The sequence below is a fragment of the Leguminivora glycinivorella genome, chromosome 18 (assembly GCF_023078275.1).
Source record: "Leguminivora glycinivorella isolate SPB_JAAS2020 chromosome 18, LegGlyc_1.1, whole genome shotgun sequence".
In the NCBI taxonomy this organism is placed as follows: domain Eukaryota; kingdom Metazoa; phylum Arthropoda; class Insecta; order Lepidoptera; family Tortricidae; genus Leguminivora; species Leguminivora glycinivorella.
Window position 1 is genome coordinate 5,792,343 of NC_062988.1, and position 12,846 is coordinate 5,805,188.

Genomic DNA, 12,846 nt, shown 5'->3' on the forward strand with positions numbered 1-12,846 from the left:
GGCCGGTGAGCACTACATTTTTCGAATTTGCCGCCTATTTTTAATGACAAGATTAAATTGACCGTCTATACACCGTGTTTTTATTGAATTCCGTTAACTTCGGCATGTAGTTAGGCCCATTATTAAATAGGAAACAGAATAGCATAGTGTTTTTTAATTTGTAAGTAGTTTCTGAAAAACACCATACACCTGCGATAGATGTTACAATAATTGCTGTTAAGAAATGGGCTTTGTGTGTTCGATATGCGATTGACATATCATAGTTTTGGCACTTAGTGTGAGTTTTAATGGTAAAGCCCGTTTCTCAATCAGCAATTAAAGTAACATCTATCGCAGGTGTATGGTTTAAAAAAAAATAAAATTTAAGAAAACTAACTATGCCATTCTGTTATACCTATAATGGACCTAATTATATGCCGAAGTTAACGGAATTCAATAAAAACAGGGTGTATATATACGCACGGGGATTATGATAAAAATTGTTATAATAAGTTATCCGTAAAAGATAGACATATGCCATCGCGGACTTTTTTGTAGACCTATTAGAGAGACACAATTTTCCAATACATTATTTTGATATAGCTCAAACGGTTTCGGCAGCGTTTTCGATTAAAGCTCTCAGCCAGCGGGATTTTGTCCAACTCGATTAGAAAATATCGTCATATTTCAACCAATTCAAACAAAACTTTAACAAATTATATACCTGAACTTTCCTCAAGAATTACTCTATTCATAAGTGAAAACCATATGAAAACCCGTTCAGTTTTTGAGTTTATCACGAACACACAGACAGACGCGGCTCCCCGGGAGTTTATTTTATAAGAGAAGATTAAGTGATTTACGGCGTTATTCTGTTTCCGATTTTATTGAAATTAAAACTAGCAAACTGTCCGATGCCTTACACTATCTATATACCTGTATGGTAAATGTCAACCTGTGTTACGTTACGTCTTAATATTGTTTATTTTTTGACATGTGCCGTCAGAATCCTCAAATACTTGACACTAACTTAAAACTGTATGTGGTGACAGTTTAGTATAGTATGGAGTAACTATTGTCCCAGAGCTGTAAGAAGTGTAAGAACCTCTTTTTCACACATGACTTATTATTAACCATCCTGTAAGAAATTTTGTGTCAGAAATTGCCATTAATCATTGAATGTACTTAACAATTGTGTTAACAATAATTAAAGGTTAGATCCCAGACGCGTATTTTATGCGCGTTTACCGTGCGTAGGTACTCTATAAAACGCTAGTGTGAAACCTCTCTAAACCTCTCGATGTGTATTTATACTCCGCTGTACTATTTTCCTATACCAAGGCGATTACTTGTAAGATACGAGTAAGAATATGAGAGAAATAATGTAGTAGTGATTATCAACATTGAATGGTATATCGGTCCGCGCATTTTCTGCCAGAGGGCGTAATTTTGTACGATAGAAATAGAACGTATGCGCGTTACTGGACAGTGAATGTGTTAAAATTACTTAAATTTAAAATATTATTCCATGATATGCCAACTAAATATAATATGTGAGCTTGTCTTTATATGTAGAAACTTAAGTAGCCAATGAATAGTAGAATTATATAGTATAAATTCAAAAATAATTTCTAAGGCCTTCGTTTATACATGTTACAGGCGTCCTAGGGTCAATCTGGGCTATGGATCGTAGTTTAGTGACAACCCTGGACAATGGACAACCCTGTAACAACCCAACTATGAATATTAATTTCTTAACTAATCTAAGGATTTTTTTCACAATTTATTAAAATATTTTGACTTATCAACTGCGGAATGAAGAAGTGTCGGGCAGCGATAGTTTGTAGTCATAGGAAATGCGTTGGTCGGCTCAATCGCTCCTAATACGACGTTGTATAAATAATCCGTCAGGGATGCAGTGGTCAATGATAAACCATAGTTAAGAGCATTTGACTAGATAAAAATGTTTGGGGATTTTTTGAGGGTAGAATTTTGGTTCGATGTCAACGATTTTGTGTTCCGTTCTGTGGGATTTTCATTGGCACATAATGATTTTCAATCAATCACTGCAGATTTGACATAGTTTAACTCTTTCAGCGTAGATAGTACGCCTGTGCTTGTATAAACTAAGGTCTTATATTTAGTCTGAGACTAATATACCTAGCAAGCAATGAACGATTCTAAATAGACATGTATTGTATTAATCTGATTTGGTGGTGACACTGCCAGACTTGTGACTGAAGGATATTTCGCCTCTGTAATTTTAATAAACTGTCTATATTTACTCTTGTTTAATTTTTGTATTGATCTAAGTGTAAGCTCTGCCTGTAAGGCCTGCTGAACATATACTTTACTAGCTTTTTCCCGCGGCTTCGCTCGCGTTAGAAAGGGACAAAAGTAGCCTATGTCTTCATCCTTTCAACAATATCCACTTAAAAAATCACGTCAATTCGTCGCTCGTGCCGTGAAAGACGGACAAACAAACAGACACATACACTTTCCCATTTATAATATTAATGTAAGTATATATGTATAAGTAGTATAAATCACGTCAATTCGTCGCTCGTGCCGTGAAAGACGGACAAACAAACAGACACATACACTTTACCATTTATAATATTAATGTAAGTATATATGTATAAGTAGTATAGTTCTATACCAGGGGGGTTACCATGACGTGCTAAAGCCGTTCAGTTTAGGTTGAGAGAGAGGGACGGAGCTATGTATCTGCTATAGCTGTGTCCCTTTCTCTCAACCTAAACTGAACGTCTTTAGTACGTCATGGTAACCCCCCAGGTCGGCCCTGCCGTCTTTTTGATGTCGTCCGACTATCTGGCTCGCAGGGGACGCGAACATTATAAGAAGAAGAAGGTCTGAGTTCAAGTGCACGCTCATATGTGGCGTGCAGCGGGGTGAAGCGTGCGGCGTACATGTCAAACAATTAAGCTAGGAACATACTACGCGGACGTCCGTCGTAAATCGACCGCGGACGGGAATCTGGACAATGAAATTACACATAACCGTGCAAACTATCGGTCGACGGACGTGGACGTGACCTTGAGCGCATGGACGTCCGATCGAAATCTGGCTCGCTGGATGTTTTGTGACCGTGCATACTGATCGGTCGCGGTCGCGGTCGATTTACGACGGACGTCCGCGTAGTATGTTCCTAGCTTTAAAGCTCATACAAGTGTCCTGAGACGACGATGAGCGCCCCGCTGAACGCTCCGCTTCGAGCGTCCACTTACGGCTCAGCCACGACATTGGTCTAAGCGCGACAGCGGTGAGCGGCGGCCATACATTGGAGCGAGACACAGCGATGGGACTTTTCATTCGCACGCATGGCTGCCGCTCACCGCTGTCGCGCTTAGACCAATGTCGTGGCTGGGCCGTTAGGCCTTACAATACGCTACATTGACTCTTATGAAAGAGGATCGAGTTACTGTCAAAGTAAAATGTGTAATCACAGTGCATAGACTGCCATCTCTCGACACAGGCTTAAAACTTTTGAACGTCAGATTTAAGAAGTTGGCCCATATTCTTAGCTTGATATGTGTTAAAAATGTTAAAATGTCAAATATGAATATTAGCGCCATCTAGCCGAGCGTCCCCCGAACGTGTAACGCTATCTTTTTCTCACAGACCAACCCCTATAGACATCCATTACAAGACGACTCGCAGCCTTACTAGTATTTGCAATGATATAAGCGCGGGCGCTCGCCGTGCCCGATCCGATCAGTAGCGACCACGTAACCGATCCGAAAGCAGCGCGTGTTTTTCGCAATAAAAAAATTGAAAAAGGGTATTTTGATGCCTTAAAGATGTCCACCTGTAGTGTGAAATGGTGTGGAAAGGTAACAAGAAGCTCAAATTTAAAAACAGACGGCATTACATTCCACAAATAAGTCATATTTAATATAATTTATTCAGAGCCGGCATAGGTCAACTTACACTGGCTACTACGCGACAGTAGAGGGACAGTCATACTTCTGTCCCTTTTTATCTGGCGCGACCATCGACTTACAATAGGGACTGAGCTCACACTTTTTTTGCCATACTAAATTGAACCTTATCACCGGCGCATAAAGGCGTTCTTGACAGACTAGCAAAAGTGTGTCCACATGAGAGGGTCAAAGTTGGGGCTGGTGTCCCTCTCGCACGTGTGACCAGTGTTAAAAAATTACTATAGTAGTAGTATTTTTACCTGTATGATAACTAAGTTTATAAACTTCTTAAATTATTTTCGTATTATATCGAGGCAAGGGTATTAATACCTTGTAACGAATTGGTAAGTCATTATTATGAAGCCATAAAACCAAAAAATTGCGCAATTATTAAAAACCTTTAATTGGGTATTAGTAGATTTGGTAGTAACTTTGAATATTGACTGGTATCCCCAAATGATGACAGTGATGACGTCATTCAAATTATTTTGATAGTGGTAATAAGTGCGAGAGGGACACCAGCCCCAACTTTAACCTCTCATGTGGACAAACTTTTTGGCCTAACTACTCATTCTGGTTTAATTATAATTCTGTGGGCGCGACTGCCCGCCGTCCTTGAAACGACCAATCGCAGCGCGCTAAACACATTCCCCTCCCGCTCCTCGCGCCCCAAGCACTGGTGATTTGTACCGCGCACAAAATTTACAATATTGGTACTCTGTAGGAGGTTCTCTGTGCTTTTTCTCTATGGCTTTGAAGTACGTTTTTTTCTTAGACTTTATCCGTCTATACGGAGTTACGTATGTCTTAGCTCTTATACATCTAAATGTTGGAATGTGTACCTATGTTCATAGAAATTAGATATTTACCTATGATAACTTAAGACTTTCAAACCATAAAATAAAAACTTTTCTCATCTTAATGTCTGAATTAACAACTTTTGGGGCAGGTCATTTGACAGCGGTAAAAACTTTATTTCATAAAAAAGTCTTAAGGCAGACATAAATCCTTTCAATACCAACAGTATTCCCAAATATTAAGTTTAGATACTGAAAGTCAACCAATCATCTAACAATTTAGCTAAATATGGCTAAATTCAAGGTCGGAATGTTGACCAAGTAGGCTGGTTCGCCTCTTCTAGGTAGATAATATATTAATGAGTAATGACAGTTATTGAAATATAAGGTACAGCGGGGCAAATCTCGACTAGGGGCAATAACGTCAGTCAAACAGATTTATCTCAATATCAAAAGGGATTCAGACGATTCTAAACCATATAGAAACTACCCAGAAGAGCGTGATTCGTTTTAAGCAGCGTTTATTAGTCCGAAGGATTTTACTGAGGGAATTCGACATAAAATGGAACAATGGAGTATCAAACAATAAGCCCTTGGGCTTATCAAATATATCACAGTCACTACGCTATTTTGAGGGCTTTGAATAGTGTTGGTGAAGATTCAAGACTTTACCTCAAAGACTCACCTCAATTTTAAAATTGAGCCATTAATGCATCAATCAGCTCTTGGGCTTATAAAATAATTATATCACAGTCACTACGCTATTTTGAGGGCTCAGTAGTCATCTAGTATCATCATCATCATCATCTCCTCCTGCGTTATCCCGGCATTTGCCACGGCTCATGGGAGCCTGGGGTCCGCTTTGACAACTAATCCCAAGATTTGGCGTAAGCACTAGTTTTTACGAAAGCGACTGCCATCTGACCTTCCAACCCGAAGGGTAAACTAGACCTTATTGGAATTAGTCCGGTTTCCTCATGTTGTATTCCTTCTTATCACCGAAAAGCGACTGGCAAATATCAAATGTCATTTCGCACATAAATTCCGAAAAACTCGTTGGTGCGAGTCGGGGTTTGAACCCGCGACCTCTGGAACGAAAGTCGCACGTACTTACCGCTAGGCTACCAGCGCTTACACTTTGAGGGCTCAGTATTAGTGTTGGTAAAGATTCAAGTCAGACTTTACTTTAAAGAATCCCCTCAATTTTAAGACTCTGAGCTTTAGAAGAATGTTCGTGACGTCTATTTTAGATCAGTAGTTCCTCCGTTTCAATACTCTCAATGCATATTCTACATGGCGCAGTCGGTAGGATCCGATCCTACGCTCCCAAAGGTAATCTGCTAAGGATTTCCAACGATTCTGCAGAGATCTCTTTCAACTAATCATTGAGGAATCCTTTTAGTTCTCAAAGGTTACTTTAAAATCAAGCTATTATATTTAACATTTTAAAATGATTTTAAAATGATTCAAATACTTTGTACAGTCAACCAATTGGAAAATTAGAACTATGTCATAGTAACGTTATAAATCAGATTGTAAGAAATCTCTTACTGCTTGTCATTTTGACATGGTTGTAGAGTGGCTTAGGGTTCCAATTGGTTGACTGTACCTGCTAAGCCGCGGTCCTGGGTTCGAATCCCGGTAAGGGCATTTATTTGTGTGATGAGCACAGATATTTGTTCCTGAGTCATGGATGTTTTCTATATATATAAGTATGTATTTATCTGTTTAAGTATGTATATCGTCGCTTAGCACCCATAGTACAAGCTTTGCTTAGTTTGGGGCTAAGTTGATCTGTGTAAGGTGTCCCCAATATAATAAAAAATATACCCGAAACGAAATCTCTGCCCGCGATTCAGAATACCTGGGCAAGTAAATAGCCGAATGGCACAAACCACCTGTGGGCACAAACACTCACGAAACGCTCACGAAACGAAACGTTCGTAGATATCTATCTCTATCGCTCTTGCGGATTGGCGCGACAGAGCCAGACTACCTTTCACGGCGTTTCGTTTTCGTTTCGCGTCGCAGAAATGCTATTCGGCTACGGCATCTGGAAGTAAAGATAAAGACCCAAAAAAAAAAAATCTCTCGTACGAATCGAATCCCAACATTCCCAACACTAGTCCGTGGGATATTGTACTTTTAATATCAGTGAAAAAACTGGAGCTACGGGTATTTAGGCATATTCTTTGTAAAGAGCTCAAACAAAACAACAAACTTAGAAGTTAGAGAGTTGTCAATATTAGCCGTTACCTATCAAAGAGGATTGAGTATTATAGAGAGTTACTGTCGAAGTAAAATGTGTAAGCATAGTGCATAGACTGCAATCTCTTGACACAGGCTTGAAACTTTTGAACCTCAGTTTCGACAATTTGGCCCATATTCTTAGCTTGACATGTTTTAAAATGTCAAATATTAATAATAGCGCCATCTAGCTGAGCGTACCCCAAAGGTGTAATGCCATCTAAGTCACGGTACCTTTTTCTGTATGGTACTGAGGTACGTTTTTTTCTTAGACTTTATCTGTCTATACGGAGTTATATGTATATGTCTTTGCCGTTATTAAACTTAGGTAAGCACCTGTGTCGTCTTAATTGGTCACATCCTGTGTCCGCCGCTGTGACCTTGACTAGGACTTGCCAATCTTGCCATATAAAAATAATTTTGGCTGTAACAAAACAAATAAAGCATTCTGTATAACTTTTTCAACTGCTTGGGATATCTTTTTATAGGTTGCTTCGCCATTATCCCAAAATTTATGGCCTTGAAATGTGTCTTCAAGTTTTTTCATTTTCATATTGATGGCAAAAAGCGGTACTTATACTTTACACGAACAATAAAAATACAAATATTGTATAAAATGTATTCTTCATTTTATGTTAAATTCTGTTAGATACCTTTGGATAGTTACTCATGAAATAAAACTAGGGAAACGGATTATATCGCGCATAATGAACATAAAGATGACTAAGTACGCGCCATATTGTGGAATTTCATTAGCACTATTTTCTTCATACTATACTGAACTGTCATCACATTCATCATAAAAACAGTGTCCTCTGGACAATAGTCATGTATGTGTATGTGTAGACTTTTTTTTTCTCGTCTGTTTTTAATGTTTTTTTTTTCACTATTTATGTGCTATACCTATTGTTTTTATTTTTTAGTTTCACAGTGCCTTGGTTTTACTGTTATGCTACGTAACTTATTTGAATAATAAATAATAATTTTCTGGTCAGTACCTCTGTGTACCAACTGTATTCCGATACGTGTTTTTGGCCTATGGCAAGTTTCTTGACAATATCACATAGTTCCAACTGCCAAAACATTTTAAACAGAGTTTTTGGCGTATATCTCCCACATGACAAGAACCCCAAGCTGATGTTAATCGCATTATCGGTTTCATACATAGGTCACGCATCGGAACGCGTGCTTCCAAAACGCTTTGATTTTATAGTCTGACGTGACTCGAATATTCTAACGCAGGGTTCGCATATACTCGTAGCTGGCTGACTGTAGTAATTGTGCTGATATATTTTTTACCAAGGACAACATATACTAGGACTGACAAAGCCCATACATACATTTCTATGGTCTTTGTAGGGTTGGTCCTACTGAGGTTAAAAGTTGTATGTGCGACAACCAAAGTCACGAAACGTAAATAAAATTTCGTGACTTTAGAGTTCCTCACTAAGCTTATGATACTGTAATAGAATCATGAGCGTAGCGAGTTCGCTTCCTCGGGACTCAAATTTTTTGTCAAAGCAAATATAAACTTTGCTCTCTTGTGCCACAAATTACAATTTCCCTTTTTAAAGCTTGTATAATTATTTCACTAGATTTCTTACATATAAACATGTAACATATAATCACGCCTGTATCTCATAAAGGGGTAGGCAGAGCACATGAACTACTAAGTTTCAGTGCCACTCTTGGCAAAAAGGGGTTGAAAGAAATCCAAATTGTGGCATTGCAGTGACAGGTTGCCAGCCTCTCGCCTCCGCCACAATTTAACCCATATCCCACAGTCGACTTCTACGACACCCACGGGAAGAAAGGGGGTGGTGAAATTCTTAAGCCGTCACCACACGGGGCACTAGATTTCTTATCTTACGTAATTGACGACTTAGTTTATTAGCGTGCAGCGAATCTTAAACATTTACGGATTTATTAGGGTTCGTAGCTCAAGGTTTATCTATTTACATGAATACGGAATAAACCTAGCCTTATCGTTAGGGTCCCCCCAAATCTAGCGTCTCGCGAGCGTAGCGTCGGGCCAACTGTATGGCAAAGCCTGACGCCGTGTCGGCGCGACGTCGACTCGGCGTCTTTTTCCATACAGTTGGCCCGACGCTACGCTCGCGAGACGCTAGATGTGGTGTGGACCCTTAATCCTAAGTGGGTAATTAGGCTTGGGCAATATTTTTTACGTTCAATAACAAAATTTACACATTCAGGGCTAGCATGCATAGCTAGCATAAAGGTTTTATAAGAGTGGTAAGTTACTGAAAAACTTAAGGTCTGCTGCCAGCCTAGCCGAAGTGACAATCGTTGACGGTATGTGGCGATCGAAACGTAGCCTTACTCTGTCACTTATATACCTACAGGGGGGTTTCCATGACGTACTAAAGAGGTTCAGTTTAGATTGAGAGAAAGGGACACAGCTATAGCAGTTACATAGCTCCGTCCCTCTCTCTCAACCTAAACTGAACGGCTTTAGCACGTCATGGTAACCCCCCAGAAGAGCGATAGGGAGACCTAGCTCCGATAAGCTGACGACGAATCATGAGCGATTCAAGCGATTGTGTGTCTATTGTCCCGGATTTGTAAGTTCACATTTTTGACACATTTGTTTTGAAGTATGTTGCGATGTGGCTTAGACGTATCGTTTGCCAAATCTAACGATTAATTTCGAATTGGCTGAATCGATTAGGCCCTATGTACAAGGAGGCGCTTAAACAAATATACGATTTCTGTCAACTTACTGAAATGTCATTTGAATCGAAATGACAGACTGCCACAGCACTAGTTTAAAAATAAAAATCAATGATAAATAACATAATAAGTAAATCCTGCGTGATAAATTAATATCGTAAAATACTCACTAACGAAGATCCGCAAAAATGTAAGATGTGCTAGATTATGTTTAAAGTAAACGAAATATTGTTTTTAGGTACTCGATTTTTTTAAATATTATTACAGGATTTTATTTAAAATTTCATTAGGTTGCGCGAGTTTACGTATTGTGGACACTGTCATGTGTCAAAAAGAGGTTCTTACTAATCTGGGACAATAGCCAAATGACATTCCATATCATAAATTGCCAAAAAATAAATAACGTTCAAGGTTGTGCCAGAACACAGGGGCCACGAAGGTCTTTCATACGACCACGAACAAATTGAAAGCAATAAAATAGTCGCTAACTCAATTGCCCTCACGGGTGGCGTTGACCGGAAGGCGAGGCGGCCCTCTTTTCATCTGCCTTGACTAATTTCGTAAGTGAGAACGCTATGACAAAGATAAGGAAACTCTATGAGATGGTACGAAGATGGGGGGATGGTGGAATGATTTTGAAATATAATGTGAGAAATAAAGAACTTGAAAAATAAAACTGTGGATTCATGAGTGACTATCTCGGTAACCGAAGACAACAACTTGAAAAATGTTTACATCTTTTAAAACATTGCACGGGAAGCATTTGCGATAGACGATAAAATATCAGGCCGTCCCTATCGCACTTACAAATAGTGCGATAGGGACGGCCTGCTATTTTATCGTCTATCGCGCGACCATGCTTCCCGTGCTGTAGGTCAATTAACATTGATAAGGACCTCCTAGTAGATATTCAGTACCTGTGGTAGGAGATCTTGAAATATTTGGTTTGTAACTTTAAACAAAAAAAATCTAAGAATGACTTTTTTTAATCCTAGAAGCTGAGACAGTACCTGTGTGGATACTATGTATTCAGTAAAAAAAAATTAATTTATTGTTTTATTAAGCAAGTAACCATTTGAGCTAAGTAAGAACGAAACCTTTTAGAAGGTTTTTAATATTTGTACCGTATACCAATGCTCAATGCAACAATCCCTCCTACAAGGATAATTTCGCAAGTTAGAATTAAATGGCGTTCATGAATTTTCTTATAAAACTCGTCATGTCGTTTTCGAGACTGCAGAATCCGTAGCACGACGTAGGTTGCCCCCTCAATTGTCGACAATTTTTCGGTTATGGTTTTATAAAAGTGTGGTATACTTCAATAGCAATAACGGTTACGTAATAAGTTATACAAGATATTTTGATTGTAATTTATTTATCTGTTAACCCATTACTTCTGGGAGTTCCGTTTCTTTAATGAAACAATTAGGGTATAAATGTCATTTAACTTTCTGAGCAAACGAGCAATATTTTAGATGTTTGAAATGGCAGGCTTAATGTTTTGATGATTGTAATCAGAAATATAGGGTTCAAAAACGTTTCGTGTAGGTACGTCTCTTGTGGATATGGATATTATTTTACAGTTTAATAAAACACATAAGTGCTAGCGCGTGCTACGCCGACTACGACACATACCTACAATCTACATCTACGTATACATATATCTATGTAACATAATTGCCGAAGATAAATCCTACGGCTTATACATTACCTTCTATAGTACCTTTAATTTTCATGGTGTTTATTTTAAAAAAAGGAAGTGGTATTCGTAACCGCTAATTCGATACTGGTTATGCTCTTAAATGGATCACCAGCATTAATGTTACATCCTGTATTCCGTGATATTTAGGCCGCCGTCTTTGATTTTTAACACCCCACGCAAAAACGACTGGGTGTTATAAGTTTGACGTGTCTGTCTGTCTGTTTGTGTGTGTGTGTCTATGGGCTCGTAGCTCCCGAAGGATGAACCGATTTAGATTTAGTTATTTTTGTTCGAAAGCTGAATTAATCGGGAGTGTTCTAAGCCATATTTGATGTCAATCGGTCCACTGTGTCGCGGTCGGGGGTTTTTCACATATCGATAGCATAAATAGTTCTCGAGATATTTAGTAATGTGACAGACAGACAGACGGACAGAGCGGCGCCATAAGGGTTCCTTTTGTACCTTTTTGGTACGGAACCCTAAAATGAGGGTAGATTAATATTGTCTTCGGTTACCGCGATAGTTACTCATGAAATAAAACTATGGAAACGGATTAAATCGCGTATAATGAATTTAAAATACATCCCGACGTTTCGAACTCTTTACAGCGTTCGTGGTCAACGGGTGACTGAGGAAAAATTAAAATGTGCAAAAGCTACCCACATACAAGAAATATTAACGAATCATGACCACAAATAATATAGATTTCTAAGGCAGGTTCACACACTATTAATAAAGCTAGTTATACAATATTCAAAAAATTTACCATTACTATGTTAAAAAAATAATTAACCAATTAATCTACACAAAATTGACAAAGACCAAACTGCAAATGTCCAACACCATACAACACAAATGCCTCACAGACTTCGTCGTGCTTGTTCCATTATCAGATGTACTACTGGATCCCAAGCCGGTGGTAAAGTAAAGCCATCCTCTCTATTAAAGTTTGGATATTTTTTGATCTCAATGGCCTCTCGCAACATTCTGGGTATATATCGCTTCTCCTTAGCAAGAACCAGAGGCTTGTCAAACTTTATAGCATGATTGACTTTATCCATGACATGTTCAGAGACTGCAGACCTTTGCCGACGGTGCTTGACATCCGCTATGTGTTCCTTCACCCGTGTGGAAATGCTTCGTTTCGTCTGTCCCACATATGACAGGCCGCACTCACAGTCTAGTCACCCGTTGACCACGAACGCTGTAAAGAGTTCGAAACGTCGGGATGTATTTTAAACCGATTTAATCCGTTTCCATAGTTTTATTTCATGAGGGTAGATTATTTAGACAATGTAGAAGTGCGATTAATGAGATTTACGTGAATGATCTCAGGGGCAAAAGATATTGACCTAATGCCAAATTGTGGGCAACTTTCTCTGTCACTCCAATTATGCTTTAATTGGAGTAAAAGAGAAAGATATCCGTGCAAACTTCGTCGATCGCGGTAGGCACTCTATAATGGCCGACTCAATTCACTGCCTCG